Source organism: Sorex araneus, chromosome X (assembly GCF_027595985.1).
Source record: "Sorex araneus isolate mSorAra2 chromosome X, mSorAra2.pri, whole genome shotgun sequence".
Lineage (NCBI taxonomy): Eukaryota > Metazoa > Chordata > Mammalia > Eulipotyphla > Soricidae > Sorex > Sorex araneus.
In genome coordinates, this window is record NC_073313.1 from 257,616,545 (window position 1) to 257,639,502 (window position 22,958).

The 22,958-nt window shown below is 42.4% G+C and overlaps 1 non-coding gene across 1 annotated transcript; it reads left to right on the plus strand.

The window, feature by feature from the left end:
* Positions 1 to 22,602: 22,602 nt before the first annotated feature.
* Positions 22,603 to 22,709, plus strand: LOC129400440 (U6 spliceosomal RNA). Its single transcript, XR_008627682.1, has one exon. It is a non-coding gene; the product is annotated as a U6 spliceosomal RNA (small nuclear RNA).
* Positions 22,710 to 22,958: the final 249 nt, after the last annotated feature.

The window sequence follows — 22,958 nt, forward strand, 5'->3', positions numbered from 1 at the left end:
GATCGTTGATGTTTTCTTCTCTTCCTAACTACTCCAACTGCTGGAGAATTTGGGTTCAATGCTTTAATATTATGCATGAATCTTGAGTACAGTGGGATTTTATTTGAAAGTGCCTAGTAAGCTTCACATGGACTGAAAGATCTGGGAAGATTAAGTACAGAAGACAGAGAAGACATTAAGTTTCCTCACTGCTTAATGGCTCGGCTCATAAATTCTTGGATGCTGAAATCTCTAGTGAAAGGGCTTTCTCTGGATGCCCTCATCAGTGTCTTTGTACCACTGTCATAGTTACTAGTTGCTTGAGGGGCCTTCTCTTTTTGCCCACTACTAGACTCCGGAAGAAACCGAAAGTTGGATCTTTTCCTTGTCCCACGGAGCATTTAGGGTTTCCAAACCCCTATTTGCTGAGTAAGCACAAATATTTTGTCAGGGTTTTTTAGGGGACATGGAAAGCAGCATAAAGAGTCAGACACTGTCAGTTCCTGGTATTAGCAGAAGGTGATTTCATTTTCTCTAACAGCTAAGAGCTCATCAATGCTCTCAAATGGGCAATAAAAGTTAAAACGTCATTGGGGGTTTGGTTTCTGGCCTGTGTCTTGGTAAATTAAATAGTTCGCACTTCGTGGCAGGAGACTGGAGCGACCCAGGCTGTTAGCTTTCACAAGAAACTAACCTTGATCTTGGCACACAAACCACATTTGGTTGTGGCTTTGGTTTGGCCAGATAGCACTGTTGTAGGAGATCTCTCTACAGCACTGCTGGGTGACATGGTTGATGGCAAGAAGATTAATGACAACCCTTATGACTAGTTTAAATAGTATGAAAAAATGAAGAAACACTGAGAGGGTGGAGAAAACCAGCTTTCCTTATTGTTGTCAAACCGGAGAACCCATTTTAAGGTCACAAAAGATATGAATTACGTATCCAGAAAAGATAAAAGAACTTATCTTCTATTTTTTGGTGAGATGTGGCTGCTACTTACCCAAGAGTCTACATGTATTATGTCTTCTAGATCTAACTATAATCTTCCACTTCTTTTCCATGATAAAATAAGTATTTTAAAGATGTCTCCAGAACCCTCCTACAAGGAAGTGCAAGATATTCTTTTGACTGTATATTCTCATGACTACATAATAATTGTATATTCTTATAACAGCATATTCTTATGACTATACAATAATTTTAACACCTACATCGTATATATGATAGCATATGCCTCTGTTCTTACTTTTATTCATTCCCTTAATTGAAATCCTGCTCGATTGTTCACTCAGTTGCTAATTTGTCCTTAGGCAAGTTTCCCAATATTTCTATTTCTTAATTTTGCCAATGTTAACATTAGTTAATAATACATATCTGTGTTGCAGTCTTGCAGATTAAATAAAATGACACATACTTAGAACAATGCCTGACACATAGCAGTCACTCTCTCTCCTCTCCCTCCCTTTCTCTCTCTCTATATATAATTATATATATGTATATGTGTGTATGCACACTTTGAAATTAACAAGTGATTTTGCCCTCATTTTTAAAATTTAATCTTTAAATCAATCCAGAAGTGGAAGAATGAAACCACAGTAGGAGTTTAAAAACTATATTCTGAAATAAGTACATCTACACAATGGAATACTATGCAGCTGTTGGGAAAAATGAAGTTATGAAATTTGTTTATAAATGGATGGACATAGAGAATATCATGGTGAGTGAAATGAGTCAGAAGGAGAGGGACAGACATAAAATGATTGTACTCACTTGTGGGATTTAATAAAAAAACATAATATGAGACCAATACCCAAGGACAGGAGAAACAAGGGCCAGTGAATTAGTCCATGGTTGAGAGGCTACCTTAAGTGCTGGGGGGAAGACAGAGAAGGTACCACCATGACAAAGATAGGTGTTACTCTGGATAATAACTGCATACTGAAAACGGGTAAAGGAACAAATATTATAACCTTTCAGTACCTGTATTATGAACCTTAATGCCCCAAATGGAAGGGTGGGGAGAGAGAGAGACAGAGACAGAAACAGAAAAAGAAGAAAAGTGCCTGTCACAGAGACAAGCTCAGGGGGAAGGTGGGAAGAGGGGGACTGGAGACATTGATGGGGGGAGATGTACATGGGTGGAGGGATGGGTGTTGGAACTGGACTGAACCCCTACCGCGATCAGCTTTGTAATTCTCACAGTCACTCAAAACAATTCAACTTTAAAAAAATGGAATATACAGTACATCTTCCACATAACCCATTAAAAATCATGAATTTTATTTTTATATGCCTTACACCATTCATAGTCTAAGCAATAAAATTTATAAGATAAAAAATAAAGACTATAATCTGAAATAAGAATAAATGGTATAAAATTCTGGATTTATCTTTTATTAGTTGCACATCACCAGCAAGATACTAAACCTCTCTGACCCTGGTGCCCTAATCTGCAAAATGAGAGTAATGATAATACTGATACAATCAGTTAGACATGATGTAATACAGAAAACAATGGAGAGGAATACCTGGTACATAATTAGCGCCAGTATTTGTTGTTGCCAGATAATTTCTGCTAGACTAGCATAAAAATGAACATCAGATGTCCTTTGTTTAACCAGCCCCACTAAAAGAAGGTTGGAAAGTTACAAGCATATTTCTGTATATTGATCTTTGTTTCCACGGCCAGAATAAGGGGACTGGGTTCTATTCCAGTTCTATGCTTCCTTTCAGATCCAGGGATATAAAACAAGATAAAATTATCACCAAGAGATTGTAAATGTGCATTGTCCTTTCACATGGTACTGAAGGCAAAATACATTTCCGACTTGCATTCACTATTACGTCACTGTCACTGTCACTGTCATCCCGTTGCTCATTGATTTGCGCTAGCGGGCACCAGTAATGTCTCTCATTGTGAGACTTTTTGTTACTTTTTATGGCATATTGATGGCACCATGGGTAGCTTGCCAGGCTCTGCTGTGTGGGCAGAATACTCCCGGTAGCTTGCCGGGCTCTTCGAGAGGGATGGAGGAATTGAACACGGGTTGGCCGCATGTAAGGCGAACGCCCTACCGCTGTGCTATTGCTCCAGCCCCATTATGATGTAGTGAAATATTTTTTTTGATTGTTTTGTTTTGTCCACATCTGCAGTGTTCAGGACTTACTTCTGGCTCTGCACTCAGGGATCACTCTTGGCAGGCTCAGGGGATGATAGAGGGTGCTGGATTGAACCCAGTCCCGCTGTGTACATGACAAGTGCCCTTCCTGTTGTATTATCATTCTAGCCTGAGTGGGGGAAAATATATGTAAAAGTCATGGAATTAATAAAAATAAAAGCTTAAAAATATTACTAAGTGTATAATAACTTCTTGTTATTACAGTTTCTCAATGAATGACTATTTGCTATATGAATGTATTATTGGATAGGGGATTAAGAAATTTATTAATGGTAAGAGAGTCTGCAAAATTGGAAAATAACATTTACTTCTCTAACTTCCTGCATTGCCAGGTCCATTTTAATTAACATTTGAGTTTTCTTTGTTCAGAACCTTCTACAGGGTAAGAACACAATATACACGTGTGTGGTGAATGATATATGTTTGCTTGTCTGATCAAATTGTCAACTCCATATATTGAATATAGGAAATGCACTAGGTTAGCAGAAATAGAAAGGGGCAGTAAAGTCAGAGATGTTGGAAAATATATGAGATTAATAAGCGGAGGCAGAATTTACTTAGTTGGAAGCATGAGAAATGAACGGAGATGAAGCAAACACAGCTGGAGTCCAATTTCCTTGGGACAGAGGTTCGTCTGACTCGGAGGCGGACACCGCGCCCTGTTCTCCAGAAGGGCACGCCTCCTCCTTCCAGGGCTGCAGTCATGTCATCCCTCTGCTCCAAATGTTCCAGTAACTTTCCAGCCTACAAAGTCCTGCATAATGTGGCTTCCCAGCCCCTCTCCAGCCTTATTACTTCTCGCTCTTCCACCAGTCACAGTTTTTTATCAAGCTGCTCCTTGAACAGATCTTGCACGGTACTGTCTGGTTGGCCTTCCCTTTGACTGAAAATCTGTCTTCCCAGTGTTCTTCCGTTTTTACTTTGGTCTTTTCTTAAGCCAAAGCAAATCTCTGCAAACATCGTATGCAATATAGCACTCATCATTATCAAGCCCTTTGCCCTACTTTATTCTGTAAAGCTTTGTAGTACATCCTTATTTGTCAGTCACCCGCTTTCCCCCTCTACTCTGAGGTAAACTCTATGAAGACAGACAATATTGTTCTGTTGTTTTTTTTTTCACTGCAGTATTCATAAATCTTAAACCATTGCCTGGCTAACCCAATGTTCATTCATTGTTTGTTGAATGAATGAAGGAGGAAATGATCTAAAAACTCACAGGAAAAAATAAAATCGCAATTAGAAGAGGAACAGTTTTGGGATATGGACTGGGGAAGGGTATTCACAAAGTATGAACTGACTTGGGAATAAACTTGGATTTGGAATTTTAATGAATGTATTGAGCCTCTAAGCTTATTGAGAATTTGTACATAATAAAGTTCTGATGTTTAATATATATATTTTATATATATAATCTGGATCACAGTCATTGAACAGAGTATTGGCAAGTTTAAACTGACCCCCAGGAAACTCAGAATGGTCATTGTGATTTGACTCAGTTTATTAGAAACAGACAATTTGGGCATTCTACCTTTGCCCTGAGAGTTGAATCCACAGCACCTGTGAGGAAATTAGACTCGGTAGGGGGAGAGATAAGAATCTATCAGCTAAGGAATAAACTCAATCTCCAGGACAATATTGTCCACACCAGAGTCATGGAATTTTAAGTACTTGTGATAAAATGTGTGATTTGTTCCAAATCCTCCCCTCCCACCCAGTTATACATTGTAGATCCAAATGCTCAACCACGCTATCTTGGAGAGCCTTCCCGTGAGGTCTATGGAATAGGAATTTCCGCATCACTGTCATGAAGGTTGACTGTGAGACTTACTTTGGTTAATGAAAGGTTAGGTGCTGTGACATGAGAAGAAACTGTCCATGTCCTCTGTGTTATCACTGTCCTCGTGTGCCACCTGCTTTGAAAAGAGACACAGCCAACTTGGGCCTTAAATAGAGGCAGAAACAAGCACACCCCCAATATGCAGGTGTATGTGACAGTAACATGTATAATAATGTGAACTACAGATGTTTGAGGATTATTTGTTATTCCAGAAACATTTGCCTAAGACTGTGGTTTTAAAAATTATTTTTATTTGTTCTTTTGGGGGAGGCATGGGACTTAAGAAATCAACTGGGATGAAGCTCAGAGGTTACTCTGGTGATGCTCAGGAATTACTCCTGGCAGTGCTCAGGGGACCATATGGAATGCTGGGGATAGAACCTGGGTCAGCAAACAGCCTACTCAATATACTATTGCTTTGACCTTAAAACTGCTTATTTATTTATTTATTTATTTATTATTTACTTTAAGTAAACCTTTGTGAAGAAACTTTTCTGATAAACTGTGTTTTATTTTAGGACTGGAGCGATAGCACAGCAGGTAGGGCGTTTGCCTTGCACGCGGCTGACCCGGGTTTGATTCCTCCGTCCCTCTCAGAGAGCCTGGCAAGCTACTGAGAGTATCCCGCCTGCACGGCAGAGCCTGGCAAGCTCCCCGTGGCATATTCGATAATGCCAAAAACAGTAACACAAGTTTCACAATGTAGATGCTACTGGTGCCCGCTCAAGCAAATCAATGAACAACAGGATGACAGTGCTACGACAGTGTGCTACAGTGTTCTATTTTACAGCCAGGAAACTGGGACTTAAGTATGTTTCAAAGAATTTTGAATAAATCCTAAATCAAACTAGGAGGCACAGATATTTTTCAATTTTATGATGACTTTTTTTAATGGTGATTGGAGGTAAGAGTTCTCTCTCTCCTTTCTCTCTCTTTTCCTCCCTCTCTCTCTCTCTCTCTCCCCCCCCCCTTACTGCTCCTGAGAGTTTATCTACTTCTTTAAGTATGAAAAGAAGTACTTACTTCTTTACCGACTTCTGCTTAATGAATATGCATCTGGAATATTTTCTTAGCAGAAAAGGCCTATCATTTTTTTAAGTCCTCTTTTATTCTTCTTTGCAAAGAAATGGTACTCAATAAATGTAACTATCTAGATGCACTACCTCATAAGGTAGTCATTGATCATGTTTGGATGTTTATATTTAAAATTAATTGTAATAAAATAAAACCCCAAGTTATTGGTAGACATATATAACTAATGGCCACCACATGGTGTTATTCCAGAAACACTTGCCTAAGACTGTGTTTTTAAAAAATTCATTTTAATTTGTTTTTTTTTAAAGGGGGGGGTAGCTTGAGAAATGAAAGAAGATGAAGCTCAGAGTTTACTCGAGCGATGCTCAGGGGTTGCTCCTGGCTCTGCACGCAGGAATTCCTCCAGACGGTTCTTTTCTAGAAGTACAACTACAGACCATTTCCATGCTTGTAAAAAATTCTAATGGATAGTGGCTAACCTTAGATTTTATATTGGGTCATTTTTTTTGTCTGTGTCTTTTGTTTTGGTGGCCACGCCTGGAGGTGCTCAGAACCTAGTCCTGGCAAGGTGCCTTGGGGATCACTCCTGACAGGTATAGGGGCATCCATATGGGGTCCTGGGGGAACAAACCCAGGTTGGCTATGTACAAGGTAAACGCCCTACCCACTGTACTATCCGCCCAGCCCTTATATTGGTTACTTTATTGATTCTAAAGGTTGAGAGAAGTAAATTCGCTGTGGTTCCATGTACTAGTGTTGAAGTGATAGAATGGAAAGAAAAGGAGAGAGGAGACAGAAGGAAAGAGTTCTATAATCTCTTTTAAACCTGTTTTAGACGTAAACAGTCCTAAACTACCATGAGACATGTCAGCCTTTTTCATTTTTCTGATTCTTTTAGAAACACAAACTTCAACAATCACAATCACTAATAAATGCACATGAGCATCTGCTTCTTCTAGAGTCTCTCAACAAAACAATTGCACTTACAGCTCCCAAAGGTAGGGAAGCTATCAGGGACTTAGAAATTTACCACTCCTATGCCCTCCGCAACCAAGGGGGGAAAAATGACCTCCCCTCTCCAAAACAAAACACAAAGCAGTGAGAAAACGGTTCCCTGCTGAAGCAAGCACTTCCCACCCCAGTTCAGTCATAGTACCAGCAAGCGTTGTTCTTCACAAGATTCATCAAGCTGTACTGGCAAAAACTCAGCAAGTAGAAAGCAACAGAGCGTGGGCTAAGATCAGCAATTTATTCAAAGCCAAATACCAAAAAACAAAGCAAGACTCATTAGGCAAGTCAGCTACAGGTGTCTAAGTTCCGTTTCAGAGGCTTCCAACAGGTTTTCATCTATTTCTACACTCAACATGGCTATCAACCTTAATATAAGAAACACCGCGGTCATTCTGCACTGTGCTTGGAAACAGCTTTTTGGGAGAGCTTTTCAAAGGATTTTTTTTAACTCTGTTTTTATGTTAGAAAAGTATTTTGCTTGTTTGTTTTGTTCAGGGGCCCCACCTGGCAGTGCTCATGACTTACTCTTAGCTCTGCCTCTCAATGTGGTACAGGGAACCAGACCCAGGTCTACCGTATGCCAAGCAAAAGTCATACCTGCTATACTATCATTCTGGCACCACTCTTAAAAATATTTATTTATTTATTTATTTATTTAGGCTTTTTGGGTCACACTCGATGATGCTCAGGGGTTCCTCCTGGTTCTGCACTCAGGAATCGCGCCTGGCAGTGCTCGGGGGACCATATGGGATACTGGGAATTGAACCCAGTCGGCCGAATGCAAGGAAAACACCCTGCCTGCTGTGCTATTGCTCCAGCCTCACCACTATTTTTTAATTAAAATATTTTTAATTGAATCATCATGATATGTACAGTTACAAAGTTATTTATGATTGAGTTTCAGTTATACAATGTTCCAACATCCATCCCTATATTGGTCCAGCCCCACTTTTAGGAAAGTTTTAATCTGGAAGACGTCTGTCCTGAAAGTAGAAAATCTCTGACTCTGGTCATTGTATCAGTTAGTTGATTTCTTAAAACTTGGTGTTTTCCTTGTTAGCAAAATTTCCTGGACTTTATTGTCGCTAATAACTTCACTACACGCCATCCATAACTCTTTAGCTAACCCTTTCGCTTTTCCAAAGTATTACACCTATTTCATCAAACCATGTCAATCTGATACTAGACTTGACAGAAAGTTTGCTGCAACATAATTTTTTACCTTCATTAAGATTGTTATCCTACAGACATCCACATTTTCTCATTGTTTCATCTTTCCTTGTCTGTACCATGACCCAATATTATAATGTTTGCCTTTTGTGGAGTATTAGACTTGAGGCCACTCTCTGATGTACCACTTGGGAAAGGTCCTACACTGCACTGGGCATTCAACACTGCTTGGCAGTTTCTGCTGTATCTCACCATCTTAACTCACCCCTACAGGACTGTCACCTATTAACAGTGAACTACAGTGATTCTTCTGCCCTTTTTTTTCATGAAGACAAAACAAGTTCTTGGTTGGAAACCCTTATCTTCCTGCACCACCTACGCACATCTTCTTACCTGGATGGAGCAGGAAAAGGCCAATCTCACAATTTCTCCATCTTTGCTAATTTGTTAATTCTCTTTGTTCTCAATTATATTTACCTCCCTGAAGAATTATTTCCAACATCTGGCAAGCATGTTCTAATATATCCTGGTTAAGGAAAAAATATATATATGTTTACTTCTTCCTCATGTTACCAACCTATTCTCTATTTATTTTCGCAGCATAACCTCTTGAGAAAGTTTTTCTCAGTCCCATTTACTTTCTTATCAACAGTATGAGGTGATATTAGTGTTTGATACAAATCACGAATTTCTGAGTAAGCTTCCTGTTGGGACAATCTGAGGTTGCATACCAAGGGTTTTTACAATTACTTTAAACAGTAACAGTTTAAATCTGTCCTTCGGGCAGAGATTCAGAAGCGCAACAATGCTGAATGCCTCTGCCCCACCTGATATTGACTGGATGACTTGAGATGAGACTAGAATTATCTACAGGCTCACTTCCTTGTCTGGATGCTAGTCATTACTGGGATTCCTCAAAACTGATGGATGGGTTCCAAGGGCTAGCATCAAGAAAAAAAAAAAGGTGTTTAGAAATAGATTGAGAGAAGCCCAAATAAAAGCATCTTATGAACTCATTTTGGAAAACTAATTGAACGCTTCATCTTGGGATTTCTAGCCTATATCTCCTCCAGGAGAAACCAAGGCTTAAATATCAAATTGATGCTGATGACTCCAGAAGTTATTCTAGCTCCAGACCTTGGGCTAAGTTTTGACATCTCTACTTGGATGCTGATAGGCTTAGGAACTTACAAAAACATAACACTTATTTCCCCCTGTCTTTTTCTCTTCCTCATTTCATTAGATAGCACCATAATATTCAAAACCCAAGAATAATCTTTGCATGCTCCATTGTCTTCAATATTTTATCTTCAGTCTCTCAGTAAGCCTTTTAGTTCTGTCTACAAAATCTATCTTGAATCCTCTATTCCTCCTCATTTCTGCAGTCACCTTAATCCAAAACACTAATAGCTTTTCCCTAGACTACTTCATAGCCTCCTAACTAGATGTATAGACAGTGACAAGGAACAATTGATTTTTGTGGACAGTTAAGTCTTTCATGCTAGCTAATCACCCTGTCTTCAAATGTAGTTTGAAGTTATGTGGAAGTGAGAATTCCTTGCTTGTTTACACAATAGGTGTATGTCTTAAAATGTCTGGCAATGGACAGGAGCCCAAAGAAATGATATCCTATTGCTTTCTTTCCCGAGGCAATTATATTGGCTATCAGTAAGGGGCATGATTAACCTTGCCTGGAGCAGTTTGATGAATATGAAAAGTGTTGCATTTTCCCCCTGATATGCTAATAATATTCTCCAAGATGCATAGATCTTATTAAAAAGGTGCGGTCCACATGACTTAATAGTTTATTAAAAACAGGGATTGCATGTCTATCATACACGAGGCATTGTTATAGTTGCCCAGGAAACAGGTGAATGCAGCTTCAAGTAAAGGCAGACAATAAAAAAAACAAACAGAAAAATATATCAGGAGGAGATAAAAGCCATGAAGAAGAAAAGCAGGTTACAGCAAGAAGCAGAGATGGGACAAGTTGTAGGGTCTGTGCCAATTTCTTACTGTTGAGCGGAATGAGAAATATGCAATTTGGCTCTTAGGTCTACAGCTGGGTGGTTTGAAGGTGTGGAGTAGTTAATGGAGGAAAATTGCTCTAAGCAGAGGAAACAGGTTCAAGGGTCTGGGGGTCGATGCATGTCTGACTTACTCAAGAAATAAAAAACAAGAGCTGAACAAAAAAAATAATAATGAACCCAGGGAGGCTGGAATGGTGTGAGCAAGAGAAAAGGTGGTGAATAATGAGACCAGAGAGCGAGACTTTGTCTCTGAAGGCTTATCAAGCAGTCTGCAGGAGGAGGCTGAGAGAATTTTGGTGGGAAGGGTAATCTTGTTAAAATCATAGGGGAGAGACATGTTATCAGAAGCAAATAAAGCTTTGGACTAAAGGGTGCCTGTGTGATGCAGTTTTTCTTACAAACTCTAGCATCTATTCAATATATGCACGTCTACCTCTTACCATCCCTGCAACATAGCATCCTGGGTTGAAAAATTAGGTCTAATAGTTATTGTCTTGCCTATGTGACTTATGGCAAATCACCTAACTGCCTGAGACCTTATTCTTGCATTATTATGACGAATGCATTGACTGAAAAAATGCAAATGCATGGGAGATGTTTAGCAGAATGCTTAGCACATATAAGGGCTCAATGCATGTTGCTTATTAGTATTCTGAGGGAGTTACTCAGTCCCCTTCATTTGTTTTAACAGCACAGACATGAATGGTACCTAGAAATACAGTGAACACCATTTGATGTTTACTTCTAGACTTACTCTTCAGTGCATTCTCCCTTGCCTGGCTTAGTTTGCCTGCCTCTGCCACTGTGTACCCCATTTCTGTGCTTTGTCCTCCCCATTGCAGTGATTAACATATGGCATATCACATGTTTACTTCAGCATTGTCTTCCCGTTCCCTCCCCCAACTGAAATATAAGCTCCATAAGGGCGGAATTTTTCCTTCTTGATTTCTCTCCGCATCTGGAAGTGTCTGATATGTATAATACACTCCCAATTAACATTTGTTGAATAATTAAATGAAAAGGAAGTTTCAGGGAACCTCTTTTAACCTTCTTCAAGAATGTTAAACCCAAATCATATGGCTTTGTGTTGGAAGTTGGAGTATCTAACTTTTGAATATAAGACATTGCTTCTTTACACAACTATCATGAACATTCAGAAAGTGGACATTTTGAGTTGAACGCCTCTGACATTTTGAAGAGCTCTAAACATTAGATCGATTTGCTTTTCAGGGGCAAGCATCCAGCCCTATTTTGACTACAAGCCCCGAGCAATCCTTTGGGACTTCACTCTCCAACCATTCCATACACTTAGACCAGGTAGCTGAGTTCTGCAAAATTCTTCCATTAGTAACTGCCAAACAACCTCTTTTCTTGACCGACTTGGCTTTTGACTTGTCACATATTTCACCGTGTAATTTCTCCAAAGGGCCATTTCAGACATTTCACTTCCTGAAATTATAGTGATTATAGACTTTAGGCCATTTGCAGTCCTGCCTTATCCACCGGAGATTAGGCATAGAAAGATGGAAGAGACGCAAGATTTCTTTTGGCCACATTTGGCTTAATCAGTCTGGACTTCACAAAGAGCATCTTGCTCATTTCCCCAGGGCCCAGAGAGACTTATGGAAACTGTTCCCACAAAATAGCAATTGTATTTTATTTGTCATCCCTGAATTTCCTAGGGAAAGCATAGCTTGCAGTTATTTTTGAGTTGCATTGCAAGTTTGAGTCAAACCTTCACATATACTGGAGGGAGAGAAGATATTTTGTGCAACACGCAGTAAAGAACAGTTTTCTAATGATTATTATTATTATGATGATGATGATGATGACAAAAACTTTCAAACAGGAGATTAAGGACCTCTGGGTTATTCTGATTAGCTTATATTCATGTCACTCAGCTGATCAGTTTCTCATCTTTTTTCTCTAAGACTTGTAAATAACCCTTTGGAATTATGGATGGAAATAACCAATGATTCCAAAATGAATCCACAGCAGAAATTTTATATTTTAATTCCTATTGAAAAAATAACAAACCATGACTTTATTTCTACAGACACATCTGAGTATAAAATCTTGGTTCAGATCTTGTCTTGAATGGGATGAGAGACTTGAAGCCTGGGGCCATCCCAGGAAGGTTGTGTGGAGGGACTCTGATAAATGATTGAAAAACGCCCCAATGTTCGGCTCCCTTCCTCCAGGCAGCACTGGGGGGATGAGATCAGCTTTACTGAACTGAGGACTATTTCAAATACTGGCAGATTTCAATAAGAGTGGGTTCATTTGTTCCTGCAAGTTTAAGAAGAAACTGCAAGAGTGAGGTTTGCATTTATCAAAGGCTGGGGAAAGACGAGGTCACTGTAAGAAGTGTGAGTATCCCTTGAGGATCTAAAGAGAGGGTGAATTCCTCCACTCTTTAGCCCAGGACAAGAGGTTGAGATGGAGCGAGAGTCATGCATGACATGCCCTGTACTGAATCTGAGGCACCTCTGGACATGCTAGAGAAGAGCCTGTGAGAAAATCCACAGATAGGTTTCAAAAATTTATGTCAGCAAAAGATTACAATGCTGGCCCAGGGTCAATGGGATGGGAAGCAAGTTCAGCTGAGTATAACCTTGAGGGAGAGAGAGACACCCTTCATCACTACCCAGAGTTGCTAGTGGTCCAGGGGTCCCAGAAGAGGACAGTAAAGATGGCATCCCTCTAGAGCATCTCCCGTTTCACTGGCAGGGGTGGATTCCTTCCTTGCCTCTCCTCAGAGCTGCCTAAGGGTAAAGAACATTGGGGCTGATCCATTTATGTTATTTTGGCAGCAAGAAATAGTGAAAAGAAAATCCATTCGTTAGGAAGGCAGGTGTGTGTGTGTATGTATACGAGTATGTGTGTGTGTGTGTGTGTGTGTGTGTGTGCACCCATATGTAGGTATGTGTGTCTGTGTGGAGCCCTAGAAAATGATCAAGAGAGAGCCTGGGGGTAGCTAAGATAAACTGTACTCGTGACACTCTGCAAAGGTGCAATTGCCCTCAGAGAATCCCAGATATTTATGAGGTTCTTCCGAGATGGAGAGGAGGCAGTGCAGCCTCCCAAATCACATTAGTCCTCATGACAGTTGCTTCTGTCAAACAGAAACAGCGGCGAGTACCTGCAGCTGATACTGGATCTCTCATGTTGTCTTAAATTAAATTCAGAGCAATTCCACCCATGCCACAAGTACTATTATGCGGCCTTCCTTGCACTAAATCTATGTTTATGGGAACATAAAATACATGTTGTTCCCGTTGTCCGATTTTATTTTTGACAATGATTTCTAATATGTGCCCATCACCTGCCCTTTTCATCACTATCAGTCATTCCTTTCTTTCCACAGCAGTCAGACTTCAAGCTGCAGCGACAATGCGCAAACGGGACCGCGCGTCTGCTCAACTGTATTTAGTGCTAATTAAGAGCAAGTAACTTCTCCGCAAGCACAGCCGAGTGCAAGCCAATCTTTGACACACTCAGCTTTCCCTCGGAGGAATATATTTTGTCTGCTCCCAGTAAATATTTCTATTTTACAACTCCAGGAAACTCCATCTCCTCCTCCCTCCCAGGATGCTCTGCTGTTATAACACACGTAGAGGAAAATAAATACCAGGCAAAACCGGGAAGGAGAACACAAGATGCATTTAATTAAAATAGCTATGTAATTCCCGGTCTCTTCCTGTGTCCCCGTTCCATTTGGTTGCTGTCTTCAGCTGTGTCAAGCAAATGAATGCAATCCCGGGTTCCGAGCTCCCACTCAAGTCTGACATTTCCCCTAAATCTCCCCACCACCCCCCTCCACACCCACACCCTCTGTGATGCAACACAATCCATTCATTATAAAGTGAAGGTTACAGTCAACTGCTCCAAGACAAGAATGCAGAATAGGAAGGACCAGACGCCTGCATCAGGAAGGTTGCTCTGGGTTTCACGGCCTCCTGCCTGCACCATTCAAAAGATCCAGCGGGCTCTGGTGTGAGCTGTGCTTTTTCTTCCCCCTTTCATTTAAAGATGTGAGCTATGTGACTTTGCCAATGATAGATTTTCCTATTTCTTAGATCCTTTACTTCCCATTGGTATCTTGCAGTTATTTTTACAATTTTTTTCTAGCTAATAAAAAGGTGACTAATTAAAAAAAAATAAAGGTTGCTTCTAACTAATAAAAAAAATGAAAGTTTTTCCCAGCATGGAGGAGAGAGAAGTGCAGTGAAAGACAAATAAGTTCAAAGAAATTGAATTAGGTGAGAAAAAAAAAAGTTTCAGCTCTCTATACAGAAATGAAATATATTTTATGTTTCTTCTTAACTTATGGAAATATAAGACAGCTCAGTTATAAAATAGAGTCAAAACAAATGCTCAGGATGAAGAAAAAAAGCACGGAAGCTTTTTGTTGTTGTTGTTAATGCAGACAGTAAAATAAGAAATTCTTGTATGCTTTCAGCAAAGAATGGCTGGACATAAAAATATACTGTGTTGGTCAGACATCCTTACCCTTACTAATTTATCCAACTATACTTTCTCTATTCTGTCGGGGAGCTTCTGAGCAATGCCCAGAGGTTCTTCAACCAGTACTCTGTCAACCATGTCAGATGGTTCAATGTTGGGGCCCAGAAATGTGGTGCTACTTAGTCCCAGTGGCACAGGCGACCACCACAGCCCCATCCGGGGGGCCATGACGTGCCAATCAAGCTTGGGTCCCTGAAAATCCGGTCTGTTCTTCTGATCGTTGAGCTGGAGGCTCCCTGACCCCCAACCACAAATCTCAACTCAAGTTTGTGTTGGTTGTTCAAGGACACTAGAAATATTACAACGCTCCCAAATTATTTGTAATGAACCCATGCAATAGTGATAGGCAGAACTTGGTTTATGAATCAGCACCAAGATACAGTTTGCTGTATTTGGTCTGAAATCTGTGAGTTCGCTTATTCTTTCCACAATGATTTGGGACATACCTACACTGTTAACACCAGCCAAGTAACATTGTCCATTCAGAGGATATAGGAGTTAACAGTGATGAGTGCAGACCCCCGAGGTTTAGAGTTACCTTCTAATATGCATGGTGTTTGATCATAATACAGATAATTAGATGATCTTAGATGGAGCTAAATATATCTTAGAGATCCTTTAAAGAACTCTTTGAAAAGGTTGAGTTTTGAACGAAAACTGGAATGGGCACGATAGAGAGTGGAAAAAGTGGAGGCTGAAGAGATTACAGCTGACTTGTCAGTTGTGGAGCTGGTGGGTTTCTAGTTGGAGGTCGAGAGAGCATGGCTAAGCGACAGCATGATCTAACTTCTGTTTGATAAGGATCTTGGACTTATTAAAGGAGAGTTGAGGGGACTGGAGCAATAGCACAGCGGGTAAGGCATTTGCCTTGCATGCGGCCGACCCAGGTTCGATTCCCAGCATCCCATATGGCCCCTTGAGCACCACCAGAAGTAATTCCTGAGTGCAAAGCCACGAGTAACCCCTGTGCATCGCTGGGTGTGACCCAAAAGGTAAATAAATAAATAAATAAATAAATAAATAAATAAATAAATAAATAAATAAAGGAGAGTTGACTTTTGGATAAGATTGCCAGATAAAATGCAAGATGACAAGTTTCTAAGAGATCAACCATGAGGTTGATGTAAAGATGTTCTGAATATTGCTCGGAACATACTACACTAAAAAGAAAATGAGTCGGAAGCTAGAAGCTCTGAGCTGAGATGCAGCCACTACTTACCCTCTTGAGAGTAATTTTTGCCCGGGCCATTGTTGCTTGTTTTTCTCTTCCCCTCCCCTACCACCTTGCTAGTACGCTCCTGGTCTTGCGGCTGCTGAATTTCCAGCCTGACTCAGAAGCTCCTGGCACGGAGTGGGGAGGGGGTGGGGTTGCTGGGATTCCGGCCAATGGCTCCTTTCCCGCTTCTCTTTGACAGTCCCTGGCTGTTTCCTCTTTACAGTCAACACCTACTGCTCTCTACCCGACACTCTGTTTTTCCCAAGCCCACCGGAGAACACTTTTGGATCTCAGAATATTGAGACAATTTTTTCATCCCCTGGACATGGCACTGGAAGTTAACAAGGACACACACAGATTAGGTGCCCACTGTTTCCTGAGCACTCAGGATTAGCGAATTACTCACACTTGGGTACATCTAGCCCGTGACTCTCTTCCCATCATTAACTCAAAGCACAAGATGCTTCTCCACCCGACGGCCGTCTGCATCCATCAATAATGATCGCAAACACTGGCCAACAATGGCCCGTTGTGGAGACATTGGATAACAGCTGGAGGATGGAGAGAAAGTTTCAGGGAGACACAATGGACACTTTTTTATTTCTTGAGTGCTAGAGAAAACCAACCATGAGAGACTTTCTTTTTCTAGTCTTGGGTCCACACCCTGAGGTGCTCTCTCAGGGCTTACTCATGGCTCTCAATTCAGGAATCACTCCTGGTGAGCTTGGGAGACTGTACTGGGGTGCTGGGGAGCAAACCTGGCTCAGCCTCCAACAACGCAAGTGCTCTGCCTGTTGTCTGTCCAGCCCAAACATTAGAGATCACTGAAGATTGAAAACTTTGTTCTGGGCCTGGAGTGATAGCACAGTGGGTAGGGCGTTTGCCTTGCACGTGGCCGACCCGGGTTCGATTCCCAGCATCCCATATGGTTCCCTGAGCATGGCCAGGGGTAATTCCTGAGTGTAGAGCCAGGAGTCACCCCTGAGCATCGCTGGGTGTGACCATAAAAGCAAAAACAAACAAACAAACAAACAAAAAACTTTGTTTTCTAGAGTGATGTTCCTCTAGATCCTGTTCATGCTACAGCTGCTGCAACAAAATACCACAAGAAAGATCTTGTCCCGTGTGCTGGATGGAGACGATGCGTACATTACCACAGTTTCCACACACTAATTTCTCTCAGGACCTCTCTCTGGTGTGGCAATGGCTGCTTTCACACAGTCTTTCCTCTGTGGACACATATCCCTGGTGCCTCTGTGTAGGTTGTACACCCTTTTTCCTATCAACCAAGCCTCAGGGTAGTAGAACTGTTGTCTCTGGAAACTGTTGTCTCAGAGAGAAACAAAGAGGCCCTGGCAGCTGAGAGGGCCTGAGGGAGATGAAATTCTGAACCACAGTTTCTCAGAGGAAGCAGATCCTCAACTTTCGAAAGCGACGTTTCCAGTGACAGACATTCACCAGATCATCTGAGCTGCTCCTTGTTCCTCAGTGAGCAGAAGAGACTAGGACCCAAGCTTGTGAGAATAAGTCTGATGTCTTTCAAACTGGAAAGACACTTTTGCCGGCCACAGCAAACAGGATTCCAATAAGACCAAAGGAGAGAAGACCAAGAACCTATTCTGAAAAATATACGGCGTATTCCATTTGGTGATAGCTCATTGCAAAGTGACTTGCTATGAATCAGTTCCCATTGTTCCTTAAAATATTGACAAGTGGAAAAAAAACATTCTGTTGGATTTAGAAATCACTGCTTTTAATGGAATCACACCTAAAAGACCTTATCTCTAAATACAGTCACTTTCTGAGGTGCTGGCTACCCGGGGCTTCAGCAAACGTGTAGGTTGGAGCAGAATTCCATCTATGACAAGAGGGCAGACACATTTGTAACAGCAGTGCATGCCATCGGCACTGAGGGAGCAAAGGGACAAACTGAGGTGGCCTAAGGGACCACAAGCAGGGCTCTGGGGGGAGAACAAAATGAACAGAACCCAAATTGGGGTGGCCCTCTGGGTCCCGTCTATCTCCATGCTTTGGCGTGGACTGGCAGCTTTCTCATAAATGCTGCAGCTTTTCTCACATGAAGTAAATGACACCGTTAGGAACAAAGAAAGAGTAGAAGGGGAAACCGCACTTTTCAGGAATTAAATTCTAAATATCCTCTGATCGGTACAGTTGTCTAAATATCCACCATAGGTTATGTACAAAAGCATGCTCGTGTATGTGTGTGTGTGTGTCTGTGTGTGTGTATTTGAATATGTGAAGATGGCATAGTGAGACTTCGGATGACAAGCGTGTAATAAACACAAAAGAAAAATTGGAAACCATTGCCCAGGGCCTTTTTTTTTTCTCTAAGTCTCAAAGAATATAAATCTGTTGTCACAAGAGAGTGAGCCCCTGCCTGAGAAAGAAATCAATGGATTTTTATGTTAGTCACAAAAGTATATTGGAACTGCATATATTTCTGCTCAGTTTGATGGAAAACTGGTGTTGCTTTTGCACCCTGAGTCCTCAAGAAAGTTCCCGTGCCCTCAAGATGCATCAGGCTTGTTGTGTAGCTTTGCCTGAGCCCTGGCCTCACGCCGACACACCTGTATTTCTGCCCCCTTCCCCCCATTGGAGAATCCAGGCCTAGAAGTCTTCATTGTCTCTAGAGAGAGGAAGTAGCGCTCTTTCTCTTCAGTCAGCCTGGGTCTCTGGGCTCACTCCATACCTGCTACTGAGAGGAACCTCTGGGATCCCGTGTGGACAAAAGCAGGATTCTGCAGCTCAGGAATCCCCCTGAGCACTCCAAGATCTCCCCATTTCCTGAGAGTTAGGGTATAAGTTACTGCTACAGTTAGCAACTACTGCTACAGTTAGCCTCTATGCAGCCCTCAACCTAAGAAGCATCGGATAAGAAACATTTTTCCTGTGTCACTCCATGAACCTCCTGTACAGTTCTGGTCATCTTGGCTGGGCTCAGATTTGTAGTTCTTAGTCTTGGCCGGGGCTCCCCTGTCTGCGGTGGCTGGCTAAAGTTGGGTGGCCTTAGCCAATATGAGATTGGTTTTGTTTCATGGGTCTCTCATATTCCAGGAAGCTAGCCCATGTATCCAGTGGGGAGAAGGAGGGAGGGAGGAAGGGAAGGAGGGAGGGATACAAAAAAAGAAAGGGAGAGAGAGAGGAAGGGGAAAGGAAGAGGGAGAGAGAAGAAAGGGGGAGGGAGAGGGAGGGAGGGGAAGGGGAAAGGGAGAAAGAGAGGAAGAGAGAGGGAAAGGGAGAGAAAGAAGGAGAGAGGGAAAGGGAGGGAGAAGGAGAGAGAGAGGGAGAGAAAAAGAGAGAGGGAAAGGGAGAGGGAGAGGGAAAGGGAGAGGGAGAGAGAAAGGGAGAGGGAGAGGAAAGAGACAGGGAGAGGGAAAGGGAGAGGGAGAGAGAGGGAGAGAGGGAAGAGTCCCTCTGGTCTGCTTTCAGACAGGGGAACACAGTTCTTGTGGCAACCTGGAGCTTTAAGGGCAGTTCAGATTCAACAGACAGGAAGCTGGCTTACACTCTTCTTCTTTTGTTTTCACTGTGAGGCCACACCTGCCAGTGCTCAGGGGCTGCTCCTGTCTCAGCACCTGGGGCTCGCTCCTGGCAGTGCTCGGGAGACTCGTGCAGTGCCAGGGATCAAGCTCAGACCGCATATTCACAAAATCTGCGCTCAGCTCATTGAGCGACCCCTCGGGCCCCACACGATGCTTTCAAGGGGAGAAGTGGCCAAGTGCCATCACCAAGGGCAGCGGTGCAGAAGATTGGAGGAGGGAGGCGTTGGCTCAACATCTCCTCAGTCAACTTACCTGGAGGCGTCACTGTGAGTCATTCTCTTTTGCAACCCAAACTCTCGATTCACAGTATCTTCTTTCATACTGCTTACTAATGCAGCACAGACAGTGCTCTGGCAACCCTGGATGGAGTTGAGATTGGCGTGAGATTCAAGAGCCCCCTGGGTCATCAGTTTTACTGCCTGCAAGGCCTCAGCCATGAGGAGAAGCAGGCATCCTGGCCACGACTCCCCCCTGACGTTTGGGGTGTGAGTAGAAACGAGTTTGCTCTGTGAGAGACAGAGCGGAAGCGTTGGGGGAAATGCGGGTGATAGCTGACCCCTGTATTAGACTTGCAACAATCTGGCATCTGCTTGAGCCAAGATTTCCGTCATAAAATGTAAAGACTCAAAAAAAAAAATGTGGAGGACAAATATTATGGAAGTCAGTAGCACTTAGGGGGAGGGAAAATAAATTTTAGTTTTGAAACTGGTTCAAGAAAGTTCAGGAAGTATGAGCCAGATTTATAGTCCGCAAAATGTAGTGTTTCCCCGCCCTCCCCCCCTCCCATGGACTCTTTCAGATTTAAAAAAAAAAAGAATATACAAAATAAGTGTAACTCTTCATATATATGCACTGTAGCACGGCAGCACTGTCATCCTCTTGTTTATCGATTTGCTCAAGTGGGCACCACTAACGTCTCCATTGTGAGCGAGACTTGTTACTGTTTTTGGCATATCAAATATGCCACGGGTAGCTTGCCAGGCTCTGCCATGGGGGTGGGATACTCTCAGTAGCTTGCCGGGCTCTCCAAGAGGGAGGGAGGAATCAAACCCGGGTTGGCCGTGTGCAAGGCAAATGATATATATATATATATATATATATATATATTATACATACATATATATAATATATATATGCTTTTGGGTCACACCCAGCGATGTTCAGGGGTTACTTCTGGCTCTACACTCAGGAGTTACTCCTGGCAATGCTTGGGGGATTATATGGGATACCAGGGATTGAACCCAGGTCAGCTACGTGCAAGGCAAATGCACTACCCATTGTACTATTGCTCCGCCCCTCATATATATTTTATTTCTTCACTTATTTCATGTTAGGGATGATTAAGCTATGCTCAGGAGACTAGGTGAGGGTCCTCCAGTAATTCCTCGCCATGTAGGCCTGTGGGGTAATGTGCTTCTCACGGCCTGTGGTCCATTTCTTTATTTGAATGTCATTTGTATAGCTATATCTTGGTTCTTGGGCTCATCTCGAGGTGCTCAGGGATCATCCTGGCAGGGCCCTAGGACCACACTGGGTGTCACGGATGGAACCCAGGTTGACCAGATGCCAGCAAGTACCCTACCTGCTACCCTTTGTCTCCAGTCTCCAGCCCTCATTTTGTAACTAAATGTTGTTTCTCTGCTCAGCGTTCGCTGTCCTTAACCAGAAGTTAACAGACAAATAGTGGGGGAGGAGAAGAATCACAAAATTGCAGGAAGAGCCACAAAAGGAAAACCTTAGACTCCAGGACTCAGAGCACCATCTCAGGAGTACCCCATCGATTACTCTTGTGGGATGAGAACCCAACAGTCCTGATGTCACAGCAGAGGAAGCTGAACAGGAGGACAAGCAACTTCCACCAATTCAAGCCACTAGTGAGTCAGGTGGCCAAGAACGGAGACTTAATCTGTCATCCACTTCTCCTGCCCGTGACAGTTCTGGCGTCATAGAGCGCTTCCATCTTGGGTAATCTCATGTGTTTAATTTGGAATTTAAAAAAATACCAGAGTGGCTTCTGTTCTTTGAGTTCCCAGCCCCTCCCCACCAGGGCAGGGCAGAGAAAGTCCATGTAACGACCCATGAACGCCTCTTTCCCCATGGAGTTCTCTGGGATGATCTGGGGGAAGGGTGGGGAGGAGGAAGCCAGTGGACATGGATAACAGCACTGATGCAGTGACTTCGAAGTCGACACATTTGAAGAAGTTTGCTCCCCACGGGGCTGGATGGCAGAGAGGGCCCACTCCCCTCTGCTATGTCAGCCCAGGACTTTGCTGCTTTGGGCACCTGTGCCAGCACCAACAGTGAGTTCCTGGCCTGGGGGGTTGTGGTGAATGGGACAGTGGTGTCCATTCATGCCACAGGCCGTCATCTGCTGTTAGAATAAACAATGTTCAGATGTATTTCTCGCTAGCTTAAAAAATACATTTTCATAGAAGTCTTAACCAAATAGCATTTAAAATTTTTTTAATTTTAAAAATATTTTTATTTTATTAATTTTTTTTATTTTAATGAATCATCATTAAAATATCACGCGATATCTTTAGCCTACTTCTCCCTCTAGGAGAAACTGGCAGTCTTCTGAGAGTTTCCTGACCATATGGGACAGCCTTGCAAGCTTCCCATGGTGTATTCATATGCAAAATCCAGTAACAAGCTGGATCTCATTCCCCTGACCCTGAAGAGCCCCCAGTGCAACATCATTAGGAGGGCCAAGTCAAGATCAACTTCTAAGATCTCAGAGAAAGGATGAAATGAGATGTTACTGAGCCCGCCTGAGAAATCGATGATTAACGGGATTTCGTGATTGTGATTGTGATTTTAATGAATCATCATGAGATACATTTACAAACTTACAGACTTTCATGATTGCATTTCAGTCAAACAATGTTCAAGTACCCATCCCTCCACCAGTGCCCATTCCCCACCCCCAATGTTCCCAGTATCCCTCCTGCCACCCCCACCCCTTCCCACCTCCTGCCTCTGTGGCAGGCACAATCCCTCTCACTTGCTCTGTCCTTTTGGGTGTTATGGTTTGCAGTACAGGTAACAAGCAGCTATCGTTTCGGCAGCACATATACTAAAATTGGAAGGATACAGAGAAGATTAGCATGGCCCCTGTGCAAGGATGACACGCAAATTTGTGAAGCCTTCCATATTTTTAAGTAGAGAGAGAGTATGGGAAACATTGTCTGCCATGGAGGCAGGGGGAGGGTAAGAAAGGGGGGTATACCGAGGATACTGGTGGTGGGGAATGTGCACTGGTGGAGGGATGGGTGTTTGATCACTGTGTGATTGTAACCCAAACACGAAAGCTTGTAACTATCTCATGGTGATTCAATAAAAATTAAAAAAAAAAAAACAAGCAGCCATCATGTTTGGTCCATAGTTTACTTTCAACATGCATCTACT